At 36.3% G+C, this 21,335-nt stretch overlaps 23 non-coding genes across 23 annotated transcripts; all 23 read left to right on the top strand.

Moving 5' to 3' along the window:
* The first annotated feature begins 639 nt into the window (after positions 1-639).
* On the top strand, positions 640-854 carry LOC143985211 (small nucleolar RNA U3). Its single transcript, XR_013275502.1, has one exon. It is a non-coding gene; the product is annotated as a small nucleolar RNA U3 (small nucleolar RNA).
* Positions 855-1,544: 690 nt separating this feature from the next.
* LOC143984579 (small nucleolar RNA U3) lies at positions 1,545-1,759 on the top strand. The gene has a single exon (XR_013274957.1). It is a non-coding gene; the product is annotated as a small nucleolar RNA U3 (small nucleolar RNA).
* Positions 1,760-2,447: 688 nt separating this feature from the next.
* LOC143985114 (small nucleolar RNA U3) lies at positions 2,448-2,662 on the top strand. Its single transcript, XR_013275418.1, has one exon. It is a non-coding gene; the product is annotated as a small nucleolar RNA U3 (small nucleolar RNA).
* A 690-nt stretch (positions 2,663-3,352) lies between these two features.
* LOC143984847 (small nucleolar RNA U3) lies at positions 3,353-3,567 on the top strand. The gene has a single exon (XR_013275190.1). It is a non-coding gene; the product is annotated as a small nucleolar RNA U3 (small nucleolar RNA).
* Positions 3,568-4,257: 690 nt separating this feature from the next.
* On the top strand, positions 4,258-4,472 carry LOC143984765 (small nucleolar RNA U3). The gene has a single exon (XR_013275118.1). It is a non-coding gene; the product is annotated as a small nucleolar RNA U3 (small nucleolar RNA).
* Positions 4,473-5,163: 691 nt separating this feature from the next.
* On the top strand, positions 5,164-5,378 carry LOC143984849 (small nucleolar RNA U3). The gene has a single exon (XR_013275191.1). It is a non-coding gene; the product is annotated as a small nucleolar RNA U3 (small nucleolar RNA).
* A 689-nt stretch (positions 5,379-6,067) lies between these two features.
* LOC143984838 (small nucleolar RNA U3) lies at positions 6,068-6,282 on the top strand. The gene has a single exon (XR_013275181.1). It is a non-coding gene; the product is annotated as a small nucleolar RNA U3 (small nucleolar RNA).
* A 694-nt stretch (positions 6,283-6,976) lies between these two features.
* On the top strand, positions 6,977-7,191 carry LOC143984850 (small nucleolar RNA U3). Its single transcript, XR_013275192.1, has one exon. It is a non-coding gene; the product is annotated as a small nucleolar RNA U3 (small nucleolar RNA).
* A 690-nt stretch (positions 7,192-7,881) lies between these two features.
* Positions 7,882-8,096, top strand: LOC143985212 (small nucleolar RNA U3). Its single transcript, XR_013275503.1, has one exon. It is a non-coding gene; the product is annotated as a small nucleolar RNA U3 (small nucleolar RNA).
* A 690-nt stretch (positions 8,097-8,786) lies between these two features.
* On the top strand, positions 8,787-9,001 carry LOC143984851 (small nucleolar RNA U3). Its single transcript, XR_013275193.1, has one exon. It is a non-coding gene; the product is annotated as a small nucleolar RNA U3 (small nucleolar RNA).
* Positions 9,002-9,691: 690 nt separating this feature from the next.
* LOC143985111 (small nucleolar RNA U3) lies at positions 9,692-9,906 on the top strand. Its single transcript, XR_013275415.1, has one exon. It is a non-coding gene; the product is annotated as a small nucleolar RNA U3 (small nucleolar RNA).
* A 690-nt stretch (positions 9,907-10,596) lies between these two features.
* Positions 10,597-10,811, top strand: LOC143985062 (small nucleolar RNA U3). The gene has a single exon (XR_013275373.1). It is a non-coding gene; the product is annotated as a small nucleolar RNA U3 (small nucleolar RNA).
* A 689-nt stretch (positions 10,812-11,500) lies between these two features.
* LOC143985115 (small nucleolar RNA U3) lies at positions 11,501-11,715 on the top strand. The gene has a single exon (XR_013275419.1). It is a non-coding gene; the product is annotated as a small nucleolar RNA U3 (small nucleolar RNA).
* Positions 11,716-12,405: 690 nt separating this feature from the next.
* Positions 12,406-12,620, top strand: LOC143985112 (small nucleolar RNA U3). Its single transcript, XR_013275416.1, has one exon. It is a non-coding gene; the product is annotated as a small nucleolar RNA U3 (small nucleolar RNA).
* Positions 12,621-13,310: 690 nt separating this feature from the next.
* LOC143984766 (small nucleolar RNA U3) lies at positions 13,311-13,525 on the top strand. Its single transcript, XR_013275119.1, has one exon. It is a non-coding gene; the product is annotated as a small nucleolar RNA U3 (small nucleolar RNA).
* Positions 13,526-14,216: 691 nt separating this feature from the next.
* Positions 14,217-14,431, top strand: LOC143984852 (small nucleolar RNA U3). The gene has a single exon (XR_013275194.1). It is a non-coding gene; the product is annotated as a small nucleolar RNA U3 (small nucleolar RNA).
* Positions 14,432-15,120: 689 nt separating this feature from the next.
* Positions 15,121-15,335, top strand: LOC143984767 (small nucleolar RNA U3). Its single transcript, XR_013275120.1, has one exon. It is a non-coding gene; the product is annotated as a small nucleolar RNA U3 (small nucleolar RNA).
* A 691-nt stretch (positions 15,336-16,026) lies between these two features.
* Positions 16,027-16,241, top strand: LOC143984839 (small nucleolar RNA U3). Its single transcript, XR_013275182.1, has one exon. It is a non-coding gene; the product is annotated as a small nucleolar RNA U3 (small nucleolar RNA).
* A 694-nt stretch (positions 16,242-16,935) lies between these two features.
* Positions 16,936-17,150, top strand: LOC143984515 (small nucleolar RNA U3). Its single transcript, XR_013274901.1, has one exon. It is a non-coding gene; the product is annotated as a small nucleolar RNA U3 (small nucleolar RNA).
* Positions 17,151-17,844: 694 nt separating this feature from the next.
* On the top strand, positions 17,845-18,059 carry LOC143984769 (small nucleolar RNA U3). The gene has a single exon (XR_013275121.1). It is a non-coding gene; the product is annotated as a small nucleolar RNA U3 (small nucleolar RNA).
* A 690-nt stretch (positions 18,060-18,749) lies between these two features.
* Positions 18,750-18,964, top strand: LOC143984840 (small nucleolar RNA U3). Its single transcript, XR_013275183.1, has one exon. It is a non-coding gene; the product is annotated as a small nucleolar RNA U3 (small nucleolar RNA).
* A 694-nt stretch (positions 18,965-19,658) lies between these two features.
* Positions 19,659-19,873, top strand: LOC143984794 (small nucleolar RNA U3). Its single transcript, XR_013275144.1, has one exon. It is a non-coding gene; the product is annotated as a small nucleolar RNA U3 (small nucleolar RNA).
* A 694-nt stretch (positions 19,874-20,567) lies between these two features.
* LOC143984512 (small nucleolar RNA U3) lies at positions 20,568-20,782 on the top strand. The gene has a single exon (XR_013274898.1). It is a non-coding gene; the product is annotated as a small nucleolar RNA U3 (small nucleolar RNA).
* Positions 20,783-21,335: the final 553 nt, after the last annotated feature.

Genomic DNA, 21,335 nt, shown 5'->3' on the forward strand with positions numbered 1-21,335 from the left:
GTGTTTTTGTCTATTTTGAAAACTATGCTCTTTTTTTTTTTTTTTTGTATTTGTCAGATGGAAAGGAAAAAATTGACATTATACTTCTATGTGGGAAGATTATTTGCAGTGTGACACGCAGTAGCTGCCAATGTTTTTCCTTTGGCTTCTGCGCTTGGAGGAATTGCAAAACTGAAACAACGCTCACGGAACCCAAGGAAAAATTATGGTGCTTTATATGTTAAAAAGATAAAGAAAATACTGTCATCACTGACAAACCATTCTTTCGGAAGCAAAAGAAACATGCCAGACCATTCTGTTTTTAAAGTGGTGGAAACAAAAATACTCCATCTGTGTTTTAGTTTCTCCTGTTACTGCGCTGAACAAGACTGTGAGGTGCTGTTAAAACTTTGCTCGGCTTACCAAAAGGACATCCAAAAGAATCAAGATAGCCAATATAAGGCATCAAGAAATGTTACAATTTGAGAGAAAAGAATTGCAAAATTATTTTTCTTTAGAATAGGACATTGGCAAACAGGCATATTAATTATTACTACTTGATTTCTACAAGTAGTTTACATTGGATTTTGACAAACATGTTCACAATTTGTTGAAGGAATAGTGATTAAAATGTTGCTGAAATCTTAGATTTGTCAAGGTAGGACTATATTTTCAGGGATTGTTTCTGTAGAATGCAAAGGGAGAAATGTGCTCGAAAGTGTCCATACTCACCTTCCACGATGATGAATTTTAGGGTTCTTGTCTCATTAGGACTGCTGTTGGCAGTGCTGCTCTCTGCAGATGCTGCCACCATTTGATGACTTGGTCATCTTTCCTGATGGGAAGATGGCTGGCGCGAACTCATTCAGAGTGGTTGTTTGAATGCTAAATGTCTATTTTTGTTTTAAAAACAGCTGAGTTTGTAAGTTTGTGTTTTTGTCTATTTTGAAAACTATGCTTGTTTTTTTTTTTGTATTTGTCAGATGGAAAGGAAAAAAATGACATTATACTTCTATGTGGGAAGATTATTTGCAGTGTGACACGCAGTAGCTGCCAATGTTTTTCCTTTGGCTTCTGCGCTTGGAGGAATTGCAAAACTGAAACAACGCTCACGGAACCCAAGGAAAAATTATGGTGCTTTATATGTTAAAAAGATAAAGAAAATACTGTCATCACTGACAAACCATTCTTTCGGAAGCAAAAGAAACATGCCAGACCATTCTGTTTTTAAAGTGGTGGAAACAAAAATACTCCATCTGTGTTTTAGTTTCTCCTGTTACTGCGCTGAACAAGACTGTGAGGTGCTGTTAAAACTTTGCTCGGCTTACCAAAAGGACATCCAAAAGAATCAAGATAGCCAATATAAGGCATCAAGAAATGTTACAATTTGAGAGAAAAGAATTGCAAAATTATTTTTCTTTAGAATAGGACATTGGCAAACAGGCATATTAATTATTACTACTTGATTTCTACAAGTAGTTTACATTGGATTTTGACAAACATGTTCACAATTTGTTGAAGGAATAGTGATTAAAATGTTGCTGAAATCGTTGATTTGTCAAGGTAGGACTATATTTTCAGGGATCATTTCTGTAGAATGCAAAGGGAGAAATGTGCTCGAAAGTGTCCATACTCACCTTCCACGATGATGAATTTTAGGGTTCTTGTCTCATTAGGACTGCTGTTGGCAGTGCTGCTCTCTGCAGATGCTGCCACCATTTGATGACTTGGTCATCTTTCCTGATGGGAAGATGGCTGGCGGGAACTCATTCAGAGTGGTTGTTTGAATGCTAAATGTCTATTTTTGTTTTAAAAACAGCTGAGTTTGCAAGTTTGTGTTTTTGTCTATTTTGAAAACTATGCTTATTTTTTTTTGTATTTGTCAGATGGAAAGGAAAAAAATGACATTATACTACTATGTGGGAAGATTATTTGCAGTGTGACACGCAGTAGCTGCCAATGTTTTTCCTTTGGCTTCTGCGCTTGGAGGAATTGCAAAACTGAAACAACGCTCACGGAACCCAAGGAAAAATTATGGTGCTTTATATGTTAAAAAGATAAAGAAAATACTGTCATCACTGACAAACCATTCTTTCGGAAGCAAAAGAAACATGCCAGACCATTCTGTTTTTAAAGTGGTGGAAACAAAAATACTCCATCTGTGTTTTAGTTTCTCCTGTTACTGCGCTGAACAAGACTGTGAGGTGCTGTTAAAACTTTGCTCGGCTTACCAAAAGGACATCCAAAAGAATCAAGATAGCCAATATAAGGCATCAAGAAATGTTACAATTTGAGAGAAAAGAATTGCAAAATTATTTTTCTTTAGAATAGGACATTGGCAAACAGGCATATTAATTATTACTACTCGATTTCTACAAGTAGTTTACATTGGATTTTGACAAACATGTTCACAATTTGTTGAAGGAATAGTGATTAAAATGTTGCTGAAATCGTTGATTTGTCAAGGTAGGACTATATTTTCAGGGATCATTTCTGTAGAATGCAAAGGGAGAAATGTGCTCGAAAGTGTCCATACTCACCTTCCACGATGATGAATTTTAGGGTTCTTGTCTCATTAGGACTGCTGTTGGCAGTGCTGCTCTCTGCAGATGCTGCCACCATTTGATGACTTGGTCATCTTTCCTGATGGGAAGATGGCTGGCGGGAACTCATTCAGACTGGTTGTTTGAATGCTAAATGTCTATTTTTGTTTTAAAAACAGCTGAGTTTGCAAGTTTGTGTTTTTGTCTATTTTGAAAACTATGCTTTTTTTTTTTTTTGTATTTGTCAGATGAAAAGGAAAAAAATGACATTATACTTCTATGTGGGAAGATTATTTGCAGTGTGACACGCAGTAGCTGCCAATGTTTTTCCTTTGGCTTCTGCGCTTGGAGGAATTGCAAAACTGAAACAACGCTCACGGAACCCAAGGAAAAATTATGGTGCTTTATATGTTAAAAAGATAAAGAAAATACTGTCATCACTGACAAACCATTCTTTCGGAAGCAAAAGAAACATGCCAGACCATTCTGTTTTTAAAGTGGTGGAAACAAAAATACTCCATCTGTGTTTTAGTTTCTCCTGTTACTGCGCTGAACAAGACTGTGAGGTGCTGTTAAAACTTTGCTCGGCTTACCAAAAGGACATCCAAAAGAATCAAGATAGCCAATATAAGGCATCAAGAAATGTTACAATTTGAGAGAAAAGAATTGCAAAATTATTTTTCTTTAGAATAGGACATTGGCAAACAGGCATATTAATTATTACTACTTGATTTCTACAAGTAGTTTACATTGGATTTTGACAAACATGTTCACAATTTGTTGAAGGAATAGTGATTAAAATGTTGCTGAAATCGTTGATTTGTCAAGGTAGGACTATATTTTCAGGGATCATTTCTGTAGAATGCAAAGGGAGAAATGTGCTCGAAAGTGTCCATACTCACCTTCCACGATGATGAATTTTAGGGTTCTTGTCTCATTAGGACTGCTGTTGGCAGTGCTGCTCTCTGCAGATGCTGCCACCATTTGATGACTTGGTCATCTTTCCTGATGGGAAGGTGGCTGGCGGGAACTCATTCAGAGTGGTTGTTTGAATGCTAAATGTCTATTTTTGTTCTAAAAACAGCTGAGTTTGCAAGTTTGTGTTTTTGTCTATTTTGAAAACTATGCTTTTTTTTTTTTTTGTATTTGTCAGATGGAAAGGAAAAAAATTACATTATACTTCTATGTGGGAAGATTATTTGCAGTGTGACACGCAGTAGCTGCCAATGTTTTTCCTTTGGCTTCTGCGCTTGGAGGAATTGCAAAACTGAAACAACGCTCACGGAACCCAAGGAAAAATTATGGTGCTTTATATGTTAAAAAGATAAAGAAAATACTGTCATCACTGACAAACCATTCTTTCGGAAGCAAAAGAAACATGCCAGACCATTCTGTTTTTAAAGTGGTGGAAACAAAAATACTCCATCTGTGTTTTAGTTTCTCCTGTTACTGCGCTGAACAAGACTGTGAGGTGCTGTTAAAACTTTGCTCGGCTTACCAAAAGGACATCCAAAAGAATCAAGATAGCCAATATAAGGCATCAAGAAATGTTACAATTTGAGAGAAAAGAATTGCAAAATTATTTTTCTTTAGAATAGGACATTGGCAAACAGGCATATTAATTATTACTACTTGATTTCTACAAGTAGTTTACATTGGATTTTGACAAACATGTTCACAATTTGTTGAAGGAATAGTGATTAAAATGTTGCTGAAATCGTTGATTTGTCAAGGTAGGACTATATTTTCAGGGATCATTTCTGTAGAATGCAAAGGGAGAAATGTGCTCGAAAGTGTCCATGCTCACCTTCCACGATGATGAATTTTAGGGTTCTTGTCTCATTAGGACTGCTGTTGGCAGTGCTGCTCTCTGCAGATGCTGCCACCATTTGATGACTTGGTCATCTTTCCTGATGGGAAGATGGCTGGCGGGAACTCATTCAGAGTGGTTGTTTGAATGCTAAATGTCTATTTTTGTTTTAAAAACAGCTGAGTTTGCAAGTTTGTGTTTTTGTCTATTTTGAAAACTATGCTTTTTTTTTTTTTTTGTATTTGTCAGATGGAAAGGAAAAAAATGACATTATACTTCTATGTGGGAAGATTATTTGCAGTGTGACACGCAGTAGCTGCCAATGTTTTTCCTTTGGCTTCTGCGCTTGGAGGAATTGCAAAACTGAAACAACGCTCACGGAACCCAAGGAAAAATTATGGTGCTTTATATGTTAAAAAGATAAAGAAAATACTGTCATCACTGACAAACCATTCTTTCGGAAGCAAAAGAAACATGCCAGACCATTCTGTTTTTAAAGTGGTGGAAACAAAAATACTCCATCTGTGTTTTAGTTTCTCCTGTTACTGCGCTGAACAAGACTGTGAGGTGCTGTTAAAACTTTGCTCGGCTTACCAAAAGGACATCCAAAAGAATCAAGATAGCCAATATAAGGCATCAAGAAATGTTACAATTTGAGAGAAAAGAATTGCAAAATTATTTTTCTTTAGAATAGGACATTGGCAAACAGGCATATTAATTATTACTACTTGATTTCTACAAGTAGTTTACATTGGATTTTGACAAACATGTTCACAATTTGTTGAAGGAATAGTGATTAAAATGTTGCTGAAATCGTTGATTTGTCAAGGTAGGACTATATTTTCAGGGATCATTTCTGTAGAATGCAAAGGGAGAAATGTGCTCGAAAGTGTCCATACTCACCTTCCACGATGATGAATTTTAGGGTTCTTGTCTCATTAGGACTGCTGTTGGCAGTGCTGCTCTCTGCAGATGCTGCCACCATTTGATGACTTGGTCATCTTTCCTGATGGGAAGGTGGCTGGCGGGAACTCATTCAGAGTGGTTGTTTGAATGCTAAATGTCTATTTTTGTTCTAAAAACAGCTGAGTTTGCAAGTTTGTGTTTTTGTCTATTTTGAAAACTATGCTTTTTTTTTTTTTGTATTTGTCAGATGGAAAGGAAAAAAATGACATTATACTTCTATGTGGGAAGATTATTTGCAGTGTGACACGCAGTAGCTGCCAATGTTTTTCCTTTGGCTTCTGCGCTTGGAGGAATTGCAAAACTGAAACAACGCTCACGGAACCCAAGGAAAAATTATGGTGCTTTATATGTTAAAAAGATAAAGAAAATACTGTCATCACTGACAAACCATTCTTTCGGAAGCAAAAGAAACATGCCAGACCATTCTGTTTTTAAAGTGGTGGAAACAAAAATACTCCATCTGTGTTTTAGTTTCTCCTGTTACTGCGCTGAACAAGACTGTGAGGTGCTGTTAAAACTTTGCTCGGCTTACCAAAAGGACATCCAAAAGAATCAAGATAGCCAATATAAGGCATCAAGAAATGTTACAATTTGAGAGAAAAGAATTGCAAAATAATTTTTCTTTAGAATAGGACATTGGCAAACAGGCATATTAATTATTACTACTTGATTTCTACAAGTAGTTTACATTGGATTTTGACAAACATGTTCACAATTTGTTGAAGGAATAGTGATTAAAATGTTGCTGAAATCTTTGATTTGTCAAGGTAGGACTATATTTACAGGGATCATTTCTGTAGAATGCAAAGGGAGAAATGTGCTCGAAAGTGTCCATACTCACCTTCCACGATGATGAATTTTAGGGTTCTTGTCTCATTAGGACTGCTGTTGGCAGTGCTGCTCTCTGCAGATGCTGCCACCATTTGATGACTTGGTCATCTTTCCTGATGGGAAGATGGCTGGCGGGAACTCATTCAGAGTGGTTGTTTGAATGCTAAATGTCTATTTTTGTTTTAAAAACAGCTGAGTTTGCAAGTTTGTGTTTTTGTCTATTTTGAAAACTATGCTTTTTTTTTTTTTTTTTTGTATTTGTCAGATGGAAAGGAAAAAAATGACATTATACTTCTATGTGGGAAGATTATTTGCAGTGTGACAGGCAGTAGCTGCGAATGTTTTTCCTTTGGCTTCTGCGCTTGGAGGAATTGCAAAACTGAAACAACGCTCACGGAACCCAAGGAAAAATTATGGTGCTTTATATGTTAAAAAGATAAAGAAAATACTGTCATCACTGACAAACCATTCTTTCGGAAGCAAAAGAAACATGCCAGACCATTCTGTTTTTAAAGTGGTGGAAACAAAAATACTCCATCTGTGTTTTAGTTTCTCCTGTTACTGCGCTGAACAAGACTGTGAGGTGCTGTTAAAACTTTGCTCGGCTTACCAAAAGGACATCCAAAAGAATCAAGATAGCCAATATAAGGCATCAAGAAATGTTACAATTTGAGAGAAAAGAATTGCAAAATTATTTTTCTTTAGAATTGGACATTGGCAAACAGGCATATTAATTATTACTACTTGATTTCTACAAGTAGTTTACATTGCATTTTGACAAACATGTTCACAGTTTGTTGAAGGAATAGTGATTAAAATGTTGCTGAAATCTTTGATTTGTCAAGGTAGGACTATATTTTCAGGGATCATTTCTGTAGAATGCAAAGGGAGAAATGTGCTCGAAAGTGTCCATACTCACCTTCCACGATGATGAATTTTAGGGTTCTTGTCTCATTAGGACTGCTGTTGGCAGTGCTGCTCTCTGCAGATGCTGCCACCATTTGATGACTTGGTCATCTTTCCTGATGGGAAGGTGGCTGGCGGGAACTCATTCAGAGTGGTTGTTTGAATGCTAAATGTCTATTTTTGTTTTAAAAACAGCTGAGTTTGCAAGTTTGTGTTTTTGTCTATTTTGAAAACTATGCTTTTTTTTTTTTTTGTATTTGTCAGATGGAAAGGAAAAAAATGACATTATACTTCTATGTGGGAAGATTATTTGCAGTGTGACACGCAGTAGCTGCCAATGTTTTTCCTTTGGCTTCTGCGCTTGGAGGAATTGCAAAACTGAAACAACGCTCACGGAACCCAAGGAAAAATTATGGTGCTTTATATGTTAAAAAGATAAAGAAAATACTGTCATCACTGACAAACCATTCTTTCGGAAGCAAAAGAAACATGCCAGACCATTCTGTTTTTAAAGTGGTGGAAACAAAAATACTCCATCTGTGTTTTAGTTTCTCCTGTTACTGCGCTGAACAAGACTGTGAGGTGCTGTTAAAACTTTGCTCGGCTTACCAAAAGGACATCCAAAAGAATCAAGATAGCCAATATAAGGCATCAAGAAATGTTACAATTTGAGAGAAAAGAATTGCAACATTATTTTTCTTTAGAATAGGACATTGGCAAACAGGCATATTAATTATTACTACTTGATTTCTACAAGTAGTTTACATTGGATTTTGACAAACATGTTCACAATTTGTTGAAGGAATAGTGATTAAAATGTTGCTGAAATCTTAGATTTGTCAAGGTAGGACTATATTTTCAGGGATTGTTTCTGTAGAATGCAAAGGGAGAAATGTGCTCGAAAGTGTCCATACTCACCTTCCACGATGATGAATTTTAGGGTTCTTGTCTCATTAGGACTGCTGTTGGCAGTGCTGCTCTCTGCAGATGCTGCCACCATTTGATGACTTGGTCATCTTTCCTGATGGGAAGATGGCTGGCGCGAACTCATTCAGAGTGGTTGTTTGAATGCTAAATGTCTATTTTTGTTTTAAAAACAGCTGAGTTTGTAAGTTTGTGTTTTTGTCTATTTTGAAAACTATGCTTTTTTTTTTTTTTGTATTTGTCAGATGGAAAGGAAAAAAATGACATTATACTTCTATGTGGGAAGATTATTTGCAGTGTGACACGCAGTAGCTGCCAATGTTTTTCCTTTGGCTTCTGCGCTTGGAGGAATTGCAAAACTGAAACAACGCTCACGGAACCCAAGGAAAAATTATGGTGCTTTATATGTTAAAAAGATAAAGAAAATACTGTCATCACTGACAAACCATTCTTTCGGAAGCAAAAGAAACATGCCAGACCATTCTGTTTTTAAAGTGGTGGAAACAAAAATACTCCATCTGTGTTTTAGTTTCTCCTGTTACTGCGCTGAACAAGACTGTGAGGTGCTGTTAAAACTTTGCTCGGCTTACCAAAAGGACATCCAAAAGAATCAAGATAGCCAATATAAGGCATCAAGAAATGTTACAATTTGAGAGAAAAGAATTGCAAAATTATTTTTCTTTAGAATAGGACATTGGCAAACAGGCATATTAATTATTACTACTTGATTTCTACAAGTAGTTTACATTGCATTTTGACAAACATGTTCACAGTTTGTTGAAGGAATAGTGATTAAAATGTTGCTGAAATCTTTGATTTGTCAAGGTAGGACTATATTTTCAGGGATCATTTCTGTAGAATGCAAAGGGAGAAATGTGCTCGAAAGTGTCCATACTCACCTTCCACGATGATGAATTTTAGGGTTCTTGTCTCATTAGGACTGCTGTTGGCAGTGCTGCTCTCTGCAGATGCTGCCACCATTTGATGACTTGGTCATCTTTCCTGATGGGAAGGTGGCTGGCGGGAACTCATTCAGAGTGGTTGTTTGAATGCTAAATGTCTATTTTTGTTTTAAAAACAGCTGAGTTTGCAAGTTTGTGTTTTTGTCTATTTTGAAAACTATGCTTTTTTTTTTTTTTGTATTTGTCAGATGGAAAGGAAAAAAATGACATTATACTTCTATGTGGGAAGATTATTTGCAGTGTGACACGCAGTAGCTGCCAATGTTTTTCCTTTGGCTTCTGTGCTTGGAGGAATTGCAAAACTGAAACAACGCTCACGGAACCCAAGGAAAAATTATGGTGCTTTATATGTTAAAAAGATAAAGAAAATACTGTCATCACTGACAAACCATTCTTTCGGAATCAAAAGAAACATGCCAGACCATTCTGTTTTTAAAGTGGTGGAAACAAAAATACTCCATCTGTGTTTTAGTTTCTCCTGTTACTGCGCTGAACAAGACTGTGAGGTGCTGTTAAAACTTTGCTCGGCTTACCAAAAGGACATCCAAAAGAATCAAGATAGCCAATATAAGGCATCAAGAAATGTTACAATTTGAGAGAAAAGAATTGCAAAATTATTTTTCTTTAGAATAGGACATTGGCAAACAGGCATATTAATTATTACTACTTGATTTCTACAAGTAGTTTACATTGGATTTTGACAAACATGTTCACAATTTGTTGAAGGAATAGTGATTAAAATGTTGCTGAAATCGTTGATTTGTCAAGGTAGGACTATATTTTCAGGGATGATTTCTGTAGAATGCAAAGGGAGAAATGTGCTCGAAAGTGTCCATACTCACCTTCCACGATGATGAATTTTAGGGTTCTTGTCTCATTAGGACTGCTGTTGGCAGTGCTGCTCTCTGCAGATGCTGCCACCATTTGATGACTTGGTCATCTTTCCTGATGGGAAGGTGGCTGGCGGGAACTCATTCAGAGTGGTTGTTTGAATGCTAAATGTCTATTTTTGTTTTAAAAACAGCTGAGTTTGCAAGTTTGTGTTTTTGTCTATTTTGAAAACTATGCTTTTTTTTTTTTTTGTATTTGTCAGATGGAAAGGAAAAAAATGACATTATACTTCTATGTGGGAAGATTATTTGCAGTGTGACACGCAGTAGCTGCCAATGTTTTTCCTTTGGCTTCTGCGCTTGGAGGAATTGCAAAACTGAAACAACGCTCACGGAACCCAAGGAAAAATTATGGTGCTTTATATGTTAAAAAGATAAAGAAAATACTGTCATCACTGACAAACCATTCTTTCGGAATCAAAAGAAACATGCCAGACCATTCTGTTTTTAAAGTGGTGGAAACAAAAATACTCCATCTGTGTTTTAGTTTCTCCTGTTACTGCGCTGAACAAGACTGTGAGGTGCTGTTAAAACTTTGCTCGGCTTACCAAAAGGACATCCAAAAGAATCAAGATAGCCAATATAAGGCATCAAGAAATGTTACAATTTGAGAGAAAAGAATTGCAAAATTATTTTTCTTTAGAATAGGACATTGGCAAACAGGCATATTAATTATTACTACTTGATTTCTACAAGTAGTTTACATTGGATTTTGACAAACATGTTCACAATTTGTTGAAGGAATAGTGATTAAAATGTTGCTGAAATCGTTGATTTGTCAAGGTAGGACTATATTTTCAGGGATGATTTCTGTAGAATGCAAAGGGAGAAATGTGCTCGAAAGTGTCCATACTCACCTTCCACGATGATGAATTTTAGGGTTCTTGTCTCATTAGGACTGCTGTTGGCAGTGCTGCTCTCTGCAGATGCTGCCACCATTTGATGACTTGGTCATCTTTCCTGATGGGAAGATGGCTGGCGGGAACTCATTCAGAGTGGTTGTTTGAATGCTAAATGTCTATTTTTGTTTTAAAAACAGCTGAGTTTGCAAGTTTGTGTTTTTGTCTATTTTGAAAACTATGCTTATTTTTTTTTTGTATTTGTCAGATGGAAAGGAAAAAAATGACATTATACTACTATGTGGGAAGATTATTTGCAGTGTGACACGCAGTAGCTGCCAATGTTTTTCCTTTGGCTTCTGCGCTTGGAGGAATTGCAAAACTGAAACAACGCTCACGGAACCCAAGGAAAAATTATGGTGCTTTATATGTTAAAAAGATAAAGAAAATACTGTCATCACTGACAAACCATTCTTTCGGAAGCAAAAGAAACATGCCAGACCATTCTGTTTTTAAAGTGGTGGAAACAAAAATACTCCATCTGTGTTTTAGTTTCTCCTGTTACTGCGCTGAACAAGACTGTGAGGTGCTGTTAAAACTTTGCTCGGCTTACCAAAAGGACATCCAAAAGAATCAAGATAGCCAATATAAGGCATCAAGAAATGTTACAATTTGAGAGAAAAGAATTGCAAAATTATTTTTCTTTAGAATAGGACATTGGCAAACAGGCATATTAATTATTACTACTCGATTTCTACAAGTAGTTTACATTGGATTTTGACAAACATGTTCACAATTTGTTGAAGGAATAGTGATTAAAATGTTGCTGAAATCGTTGATTTGTCAAGGTAGGACTATATTTTCAGGGATCATTTCTGTAGAATGCAAAGGGAGAAATGTGCTCGAAAGTGTCCATACTCACCTTCCACGATGATGAATTTTAGGGTTCTTGTCTCATTAGGACTGCTGTTGGCAGTGCTGCTCTCTGCAGATGCTGCCACCATTTGATGACTTGGTCATCTTTCCTGATGGGAAGATGGCTGGCGGGAACTCATTCAGACTGGTTGTTTGAATGCTAAATGTCTATTTTTGTTTTAAAAACAGCTGAGTTTGCAAGTTTGTGTTTTTGTCTATTTTGAAAACTATGCTTTTTTTTTTTTTTGTATTTGTCAGATGAAAAGGAAAAAAATGACATTATACTTCTATGTGGGAAGATTATTTGCAGTGTGACACGCAGTAGCTGCCAATGTTTTTCCTTTGGCTTCTGCGCTTGGAGGAATTGCAAAACTGAAACAACGCTCACGGAACCCAAGGAAAAATTATGGTGCTTTATATGTTAAAAAGATAAAGAAAATACTGTCATCACTGACAAACCATTCTTTCGGAAGCAAAAGAAACATGCCAGACCATTCTGTTTTTAAAGTGGTGGAAACAAAAATACTCCATCTGTGTTTTAGTTTCTCCTGTTACTGCGCTGAACAAGACTGTGAGGTGCTGTTAAAACTTTGCTCGGCTTACCAAAAGGACATCCAAAAGAATCAAGATAGCCAATATAAGGCATCAAGAAATGTTACAATTTGAGAGAAAAGAATTGCAAAATTATTTTTCTTTAGAATAGGACATTGGCAAACAGGCATATTAATTATTACTACTTGATTTCTACAAGTAGTTTACATTGGATTTTGACAAACATGTTCACAATTTGTTGAAGGAATAGTGATTAAAATGTTGCTGAAATCGTTGATTTGTCAAGGTAGGACTATATTTTCAGGGATGATTTCTGTAGAATGCAAAGGGAGAAATGTGCTCGAAAGTGTCCATACTCACCTTCCACGATGATGAATTTTAGGGTTCTTGTCTCATTAGGACTGCTGTTGGCAGTGCTGCTCTCTGCAGATGCTGCCACCATTTGATGACTTGGTCATCTTTCCTGATGGGAAGGTGGCTGGCGGGAACTCATTCAGAGTGGTTGTTTGAATGCTAAATGTCTATTTTTGTTCTAAAAACAGCTGAGTTTGGAAGTTTGTGTTTTTGTCTATTTTGAAAACTATGCTTTTTTTTTTTTTTGTATTTGTCAGATGGAAAGGAAAAAAATTACATTATACTTCTATGTGGGAAGATTATTTGCAGTGTGACACGCAGTAGCTGCCAATGTTTTTCCTTTGGCTTCTGCGCTTGGAGGAATTGCAAAACTGAAACAACGCTCACGGAACCCAAGGAAAAATTATGGTGCTTTATATGTTAAAAAGATAAAGAAAATACTGTCATCACTGACAAACCATTCTTTCGGAAGCAAAAGAAACATGCCAGACCATTCTGTTTTTAAAGTGGTGGAAACAAAAATACTCCATCTGTGTTTTAGTTTCTCCTGTTACTGCGCTGAACAAGACTGTGAGGTGCTGTTAAAACTTTGCTCGGCTTACCAAAAGGACATCCAAAAGAATCAAGATAGCCAATATAAGGCATCAAGAAATGTTACAATTTGAGAGAAAAGAATTGCAAAATTATTTTTCTTTAGAATAGGACATTGGCAAACAGGCATATTAATTATTACTACTTGATTTCTACAAGTAGTTTACATTGGATTTTGACAAACATGTTCACAATTTGTTGAAGGAATAGTGATTAAAATGTTGCTGAAATCGTTGATTTGTCAAGGTAGGACTATATTTTCAGGGATCATTTCTGTAGAATGCAAAGGGAGAAATGTGCTCGAAAGTGTCCATGCTCACCTTCCACGATGATGAATTTTAGGGTTCTTGTCTCATTAGGACTGCTGTTGGCAGTGCTGCTCTCTGCAGATGCTGCCACCATTTGATGACTTGGTCATCTTTCCTGATGGGAAGATGGCTGGCGGGAACTCATTCAGAGTGGTTGTTTGAATGCTAAATGTCTATTTTTGTTTTAAAAACAGCTGAGTTTGCAAGTTTGTGTTTTTGTCTATTTTGAAAACTATGCTTTTTTTTTTTTTTTGTATTTGTCAGATGGAAAGGAAAAAAATGACATTATACTTCTATGTGGGAAGATTATTTGCAGTGTGACACGCAGTAGCTGCCAATGTTTTTCCTTTGGCTTCTGCGCTTGGAGGAATTGCAAAACTGAAACAACGCTCACGGAACCCAAGGAAAAATTATGGTGCTTTATATGTTAAAAAGATAAAGAAAATACTGTCATCACTGACAAACCATTCTTTCGGAAGCAAAAGAAACATGCCAGACCATTCTGTTTTTAAAGTGGTGGAAACAAAAATACTCCATCTGTGTTTTAGTTTCTCCTGTTACTGCGCTGAACAAGACTGTGAGGTGCTGTTAAAACTTTGCTCGGCTTACCAAAAGGACATCCAAAAGAATCAAGATAGCCAATATAAGGCATCAAGAAATGTTACAATTTGAGAGAAAAGAATTGCAAAATTATTTTTCTTTAGAATAGGACATTGGCAAACAGGCATATTAATTATTACTACTTGATTTCTACAAGTAGTTTACATTGGATTTTGACAAACATGTTCACAATTTGTTGAAGGAATAGTGATTAAAATGTTGCTGAAATCGTTGATTTGTCAAGGTAGGACTATATTTTCAGGGATCATTTCTGTAGAATGCAAAGGGAGAAATGTGCTCGAAAGTGTCCATACTCACCTTCCACGATGATGAATTTTAGGGTTCTTGTCTCATTAGGACTGCTGTTGGCAGTGCTGCTCTCTGCAGATGCTGCCACCATTTGATGACTTGGTCATCTTTCCTGATGGGAAGGTGGCTGGCGGGAACTCATTCAGAGTGGTTGTTTGAATGCTAAATGTCTATTTTTGTTCTAAAAACAGCTGAGTTTGCAAGTTTGTGTTTTTGTCTATTTTGAAAACTATGCTTTTTTTTTTTTTGTATTTGTCAGATGGAAAGGAAAAAAATTACATTATACTTCTATGTGGGAAGATTATTTGCAGTGTGACACGCAGTAGCTGCCAATGTTTTTCCTTTGGCTTCTGCGCTTGGAGGAATTGCAAAACTGAAACAACGCTCACGGAACCCAAGGAAAAATTATGGTGCTTTATATGTTAAAAAGATAAAGAAAATACTGTCATCACTGACAAACCATTCTTTCGGAAGCAAAAGAAACATGCCAGACCATTCTGTTTTTAAAGTGGTGGAAACAAAAATACTCCATCTGTGTTTTAGTTTCTCCTGTTACTGCGCTGAACAAGACTGTGAGGTGCTGTTAAAACTTTGCTCGGCTTACCAAAAGGACATCCAAAAGAATCAAGATAGCCAATATAAGGCATCAAGAAATGTTACAATTTGAGAGAAAAGAATTGCAAAATTATTTTTCTTTAGAATAGGACATTGGCAAACAGGCATATTAATTATTACTACTTGATTTCTACAAGTAGTTTACATTGGATTTTGACAAACATGTTCACAATTTGTTGAAGGAATAGTGATTAAAATGTTGCTGAAATCGTTGATTTGTCAAGGTAGGACTATATTTTCAGGGATCATTTCTGTAGAATGCAAAGGGAGAAATGTGCTCGAAAGTGTCCATGCTCACCTTCCACGATGATGAATTTTAGGGTTCTTGTCTCATTAGGACTGCTGTTGGCAGTGCTGCTCTCTGCAGATGCTGCCACCATTTGATGACTTGGTCATCTTTCCTGATGGGAAGATGGCTGGCGGGAACTCATTCAGAGTGGTTGTTTGAATGCTAAATGTCTATTTTTGTTTTAAAAACAGCTGAGTTTGCAAGTTTGTGTTTTTGTCTATTTTGAAAACTATGCTTTTTTTTTTTTTTTGTATTTGTCAGATGGAAAGGAAAAAAATGACATTATACTTCTATGTGGGAAGATTATTTGCAGTGTGACACGCAGTAGCTGCCAATGTTTTTCCTTTGGCTTCTGCGCTTGGAGGAATTGCAAAACTGAAACAACGCTCACGGAACCCAAGGAAAAATTATGGTGCTTTATATGTTAAAAAGATAAAGAAAATACTGTCATCACTGACAAACCATTCTTTCGGAAGCAAAAGAAACATGCCAGACCATTCTGTTTTTAAAGTGGTGGAAACAAAAATACTCCATCTGTGTTTTAGTTTCTCCTGTTACTGCGCTGAACAAGACTGTGAGGTGCTGTTAAAACTTTGCTCGGCTTACCAAAAGGACATCCAAAAGAATCAAGATAGCCAATATAAGGCATCAAGAAATGTTACAATTTGAGAGAAAAGAATTGCAAAATAATTTTTCTTTAGAATAGGACATTGGCAAACAGGCATATTAATTATTACTACTTGATTTCTACAAGTAGTTTACATTGGATTTTGACAAACATGTTCACCATTTGTTGAAGGAATAGTGATTAAAATGTTGCTGAAATCTTTGATTTGTCAAGGTAGGACTATATTTACAGGGATCATTTCTGTAGAATGCAAAGGGAGAAATGTGCTCGAAAGTGTCCATACTCACCTTCCACGATGATGAATTTTAGGGTTCTTGTCTCATTAGGACTGCTGTTGGCAGTGCTGCTCTCTGCAGATGCTGCCACCATTTGATGACTTGGTCATCTTTCCTGATGGGAAGATGGCTGGCGGGAACTCATTCAGAGTGGTTGTTTGAATGCTAAATGTCTATTTTTGTTTTAAAAACAGCTGAGTTTGCAAGTTTGTGTTTTTGTCTATTTTGAAAACTATGCTTTTTTTTTTTTTTTTTTGTATTTGTCAGATGGAAAGGAAAAAAATGACATTATACTTCTATGTGGGAAGATTATTTGCAGTGTGACAGGCAGTAGCTGCGAATGTTTTTCCTTTGGCTTCTGCGCTTGGAGGAATTGCAAAACTGAAACAACGCTCACGGAACCCAAGGAAAAATTATGGTGCTTTATATGTTAAAAAGATAAAGAAAATACTGTCATCACTGACAAACCATTCTTTCGGAAGCAAAAGAAACATGCCAGACCATTCTGTTTTTAAAGTGGTGGAAACAAAAATACTCCATCTGTGTTTTAGTTTCTCCTGTTACTGCGCTGAACAAGACTGTGAGGTGCTGTTAAAACTTTGCTCGGCTTACCAAAAGGACATCCAAAAGAATCAAGATAGCCAATATAAGGCATCAAGAAATGTTACAATTTGAGAGAAAAGAATTGCAAAATTATTTTTCTTTAGAATAGGACATTGGCAAACAGGCATATTAATTATTACTACTTGATTTCTACAAGTAGTTTACATTGGATTTGGACAAACATGTTCACAATTTGTTGAAGGAATAGTGATTAAAATGTTGCTGAAATCTTTGATTTGTCAAGGTAGGACTATATTTTCAGGGATCATTTCTGTAGAATGCAAAGAGAGAAATGTGCTCGAAAGTGTCCATACTCACCTTCCACGATGATGAATTTTAGGGTTCTTGTCTCATTAGGACTGCTGTTGGCAGTGCTGCTCTCTGCAGATGCTGCCACCATTTGATGACTTGGTCATCTTTCCTGATGGGAAGATGGCTGGCGGGAACTCATTCAGAGTGGTTGTTTGAATGCTAAATGTCTATTTTTGTTTTAAAAACAGCTGAGTTGGCAAGTTTGTGTTTTTGTCTATTTTGAAAACTATGCTTTTTTTTTTTTTTTTTTGTATTTGTCAGATGGAAAGGAAAAAAATGACATTATACTTCTATGTGGGAAGATTATTTGCAGTGTGACAGGCAGTAGCTGCGAATGTTTTTCCTTTGGCTTCTGCGCTTGGAGGAATTGCAAAACTGAAACAACGCTCACGGAACCCAAGGAAAAATTATGGTGCTTTATATGTTAAAAAGATAAAGAAAATACTGTCATCACTGACAAACCATTCTTTCGGAAGCAAAAGAAACATGCCAGACCATTCTGTTTTTAAAGTGGTGGAAACAAAAATACTCCATCTGTGTTTTAGTTTCTCCTGTTACTGCGCTGAACAAGACTGTGAGGTGCTGTTAAAACGTTGCTCGGCTTACCAAAAGGACATCCAAAAGAATCAAGATAGCCAATATAAGGCATCAAGAAATGTTACAATTTGAGAGAAAAGAATTGCAAAATTATTTTTCTTTAGAATAGGACATTGGCAAACAGGCATATTAATTATTACTACTTGATTTCTACAAGTAGTTTACATTGGATTTTGACAAACATGTTCACAATTTGTTGAAGGAATAGTGATTAAAATGTTGCTGAAATCGTTGATTTGTCAAGGTAGGACTATATTTTCAGGGATCATTTCTGTAGAATGCAAAGGGAGAAATGTGCTCGAAAGTGTCCATGCTCACCTTCCACGATGATGAATTTTAGGGTTCTTGTCTCATTAGGACTGCTGTTGGCAGTGCTGCTCTCTGCAGATGCTGCCACCATTTGATGACTTGGTCATCTTTCCTGATGGGAAGATGGCTGGCGGGAACTCATTCAGAGTGGTTGTTTGAATGCTAAATGTCTATTTTTGTTTTAAAAACAGCTGAGTTTGCAAGTTTGTGTTTTTGTCTATTTTGAAAACTATGCTTTTTTTTTTTTTTGTATTTGTCAGATGGAAAGGAAAAAAATGACATTATACTTCTATGTGGGAAGATTATTTGCAGTGTGACACGCAGTAGCTGCCAATGTTTTTCCTTTGGCTTCTGCGCTTGGAGGAATTGCAAAACTGAAACAACGCTCACGGAACCCAAGGAAAAATTATGGTGCTTTATATGTTAAAAAGATAAAGAAAATACTGTCATCACTGACAAACCATTCTTTCGGAAGCAAAAGAAACATGCCAGACCATTCTGTTTTTAAAGTGGTGGAAACAAAAATACTCCATCTGTGTTTTAGTTTCTCCTGTTACTGCGCTGAACAAGACTGTGAGGTGCTGTTAAAACTTTGCTCGGCTTACCAAAAGGACATCCAAAAGAATCAAGATAGCCAATATAAGGCATCAAGAAATGTTACAATTTGAGAGAAAAGAATTGCAAAATAATTTTTCTTTAGAATAGGACATTGGCAAACAGGCATATTAATTATTACTACTTGATTTCTACAAGTAGTTTACATTGGATTTTGACAAACATGTTCACAATTTGTTGAAGGAATAGTGATTAAAATGTTGCTGAAATCTTTGATTTGTCAAGGTAGGACTATATTTACAGGGATCATTTCTGTAGAATGCAAAGGGAGAAATGTGCTCGAAAGTGTCCATACTCACCTTCCACGATGATGAATTTTAGGGTTCTTGTCTCATTAGGACTGCTGTTGGCAGTGCTGCTCTCTGCAGATGCTGCCACCATTTGATGACTTGGTCATCTTTCCTGATGGGAAGATGGCTGGCGGGAACTCATTCAGAGTGGTTGTTTGAATGCTAAATGTCTATTTTTGTTTTAAAAACAGCTGAGTTTGCAAGTTTGTGTTTTTGTCTATTTTGAAAACTATGCTTTTTTTTTTTTTTTTTTGTATTTGTCAGATGGAAAGGAAAAAAATGACATTATACTTCTATGTGGGAAGATTATTTGCAGTGTGACAGGCAGTAGCTGCGAATGTTTTTCCTTTGGCTTCTGCGCTTGGAGGAATTGCAAAACTGAAACAACGCTCACGGAACCCAAGGAAAAATTATGGTGCTTTATATGTTAAAAAGATAAAGAAAATACTGTCATCACTGACAAACCATTCTTTCGGAAGCAAAAGAAACATGCCAGACCATTCTGTTTTTAAAGTGGTGGAAACAAAAATACTCCATCTGTGTTTTAGTTTCTCCTGTTACTGCGCTGAACAAGACTGTGAGGTGCTGTTAAAACTTTGCTCGGCTTACCAAAAGGACATCCAAAAGAATCAAGATAGCCAATATAAGGCATCAAGAAATGTTACAATTTGAGAGAAAAGAATTGCAAAATTATTTTTCTTTAGAATAGGACATTGGCAAACAGGCATATTAATTATTACTACTTGATTTCTACAAGTAGTTTACATTGGATTTGGACAAACATGTTCACAATTTGTTGAAGGAATAGTGATTAAAATGTTGCTGAAATCTTTGATTTGTCAAGGTAGGACTATATTTTCAGGGATCATTTCTGTAGAATGCAAAGAGAGAGATGTGCTCGAAAGTGTCCATACTCACCTTCCACGATGATGAATTTTAGGGTTCTTGTCTCATTAGGACTGCTGTTGGCAGTGCTGCTCTCTGCAGATGCTGCCACCATTTGATGACTTGGTCATCTTTCCTGATGGGAAGATGGCTGGCGGGAACTCATTCAGAGTGGTTGTTTGAATGCTAAATGTCTATTTTTGTTTTAAAAACAGCTGAGTTGGCAAGTTTGTGTTTTTGTCTATTTTGAAAACTATGCTTTTTTTTTTTTTTTTTTGTATTTGTCAGATGGAAAGGAAAAAAATGACATTATACTTCTATGTGGGAAGATTATTTGCAGTGTGACAGGCAGTAGCTGCGAATGTTTTTCCTTTGGCTTCTGCGCTTGGAGGAATTGCAAAACTGAAACAACGCTCACGGAACCCAAGGAAAAATTATGGTGCTTTATATGTTAAAAAGATAAAGAAAATACTGTCATCACTGACAAACCATTCTTTCGGAAGCAAAAGAAACATGCCAGACCATTCTGTTTTTAAAGTGGTGGAAACAAAAATACTCCATCTGTGTTTTAGTTTCTCCTGTTACTGCGCTGAACAAGACTGTGAGGTGCTGTTAAAACGTTGCTCGGCTTACCAAAAGGACATCCAAAAGAATCAAGATAGCCAATATAAGGCATCAAGAAATGTTACAATTTGAGAGAAAAGAATTGCAAAATTATTTTTCTTTAGAATAGGACATTGGCAAACAGGCATATTAATTATTACTACTTGATTTCTACAAGTAGTTTACATTGGATTTTGACAAACATGTTCACAATTTGTTGAAGGAATAGTGATTAAAATGTTGCTGAAATCTTTGATTTGTCAAGGTAGGACTATATTTTCAGGGATCATTTCTGTAGAATGCAAAGGGAGAAATGTGTTCGAAAGTGTCCATACTCACCTTCCACGATGATGAATTTTAGGGTTCTTGTCACATTAGGACTGCTGTTGGCAGTGCTGCTCTCTGCAGATGCTGCCACCATTTGATGACTTGGTCATCTTTCCTGATGGGAAGATGGCTGGCGGGAACTCATTCAGAGTGGTTGTTTGAATGCTAAATGTCTATTTTTGTTTTAAAAACAGCTGAGTTTGCAAGTTTGTGTTTTTGTCTATTTTGAAAACTATGCTTTTTTTTTTTTTGTATTTGTCAGATGAAAAGTTAAAAAATGACATTATACTTCTATGTGGGAAGATTATTTGCAGTGTGACACGCAGTAGCTGCCAATGTTTTTCCTTTGGCTTCTGCGCTTGGAGGAATTGCAAAACTGAAACAACGCTCACGGAACCCAAGGAAAAATTATGGTGCTTTATATGTTAAAAAGATAAAGAAAATACTGTCATCACTGACAAACCATTCTTTCGGAAGCAAAAGAAACATGCCAGACCATTCTGTTTTTAAAGTGGTGGAAACAAAAATACTCCATCTGTGTTTTAGTTTCTCCTGTTACTGCGCTGAACAAGACTGTGAGGTGCTGTTAAAACTTTGCTCGGCTTACCAAAAGGACATCCAAAAGAATCAAGATAGCCAATATAAGGCATCAAGAAATGTTACAATTTGAGAGAAAAGAATTGCAAAATTATTTTTCTTTAGAATAGG

The sequence above is a fragment of the Lithobates pipiens genome, unplaced genomic scaffold (assembly GCF_037356315.1).
Source record: "Lithobates pipiens isolate NorthernLeopardFrog02 unplaced genomic scaffold, aLitPip1_a1.2 Scaffold_16, whole genome shotgun sequence".
In the NCBI taxonomy this organism is placed as follows: domain Eukaryota; kingdom Metazoa; phylum Chordata; class Amphibia; order Anura; family Ranidae; genus Lithobates; species Lithobates pipiens.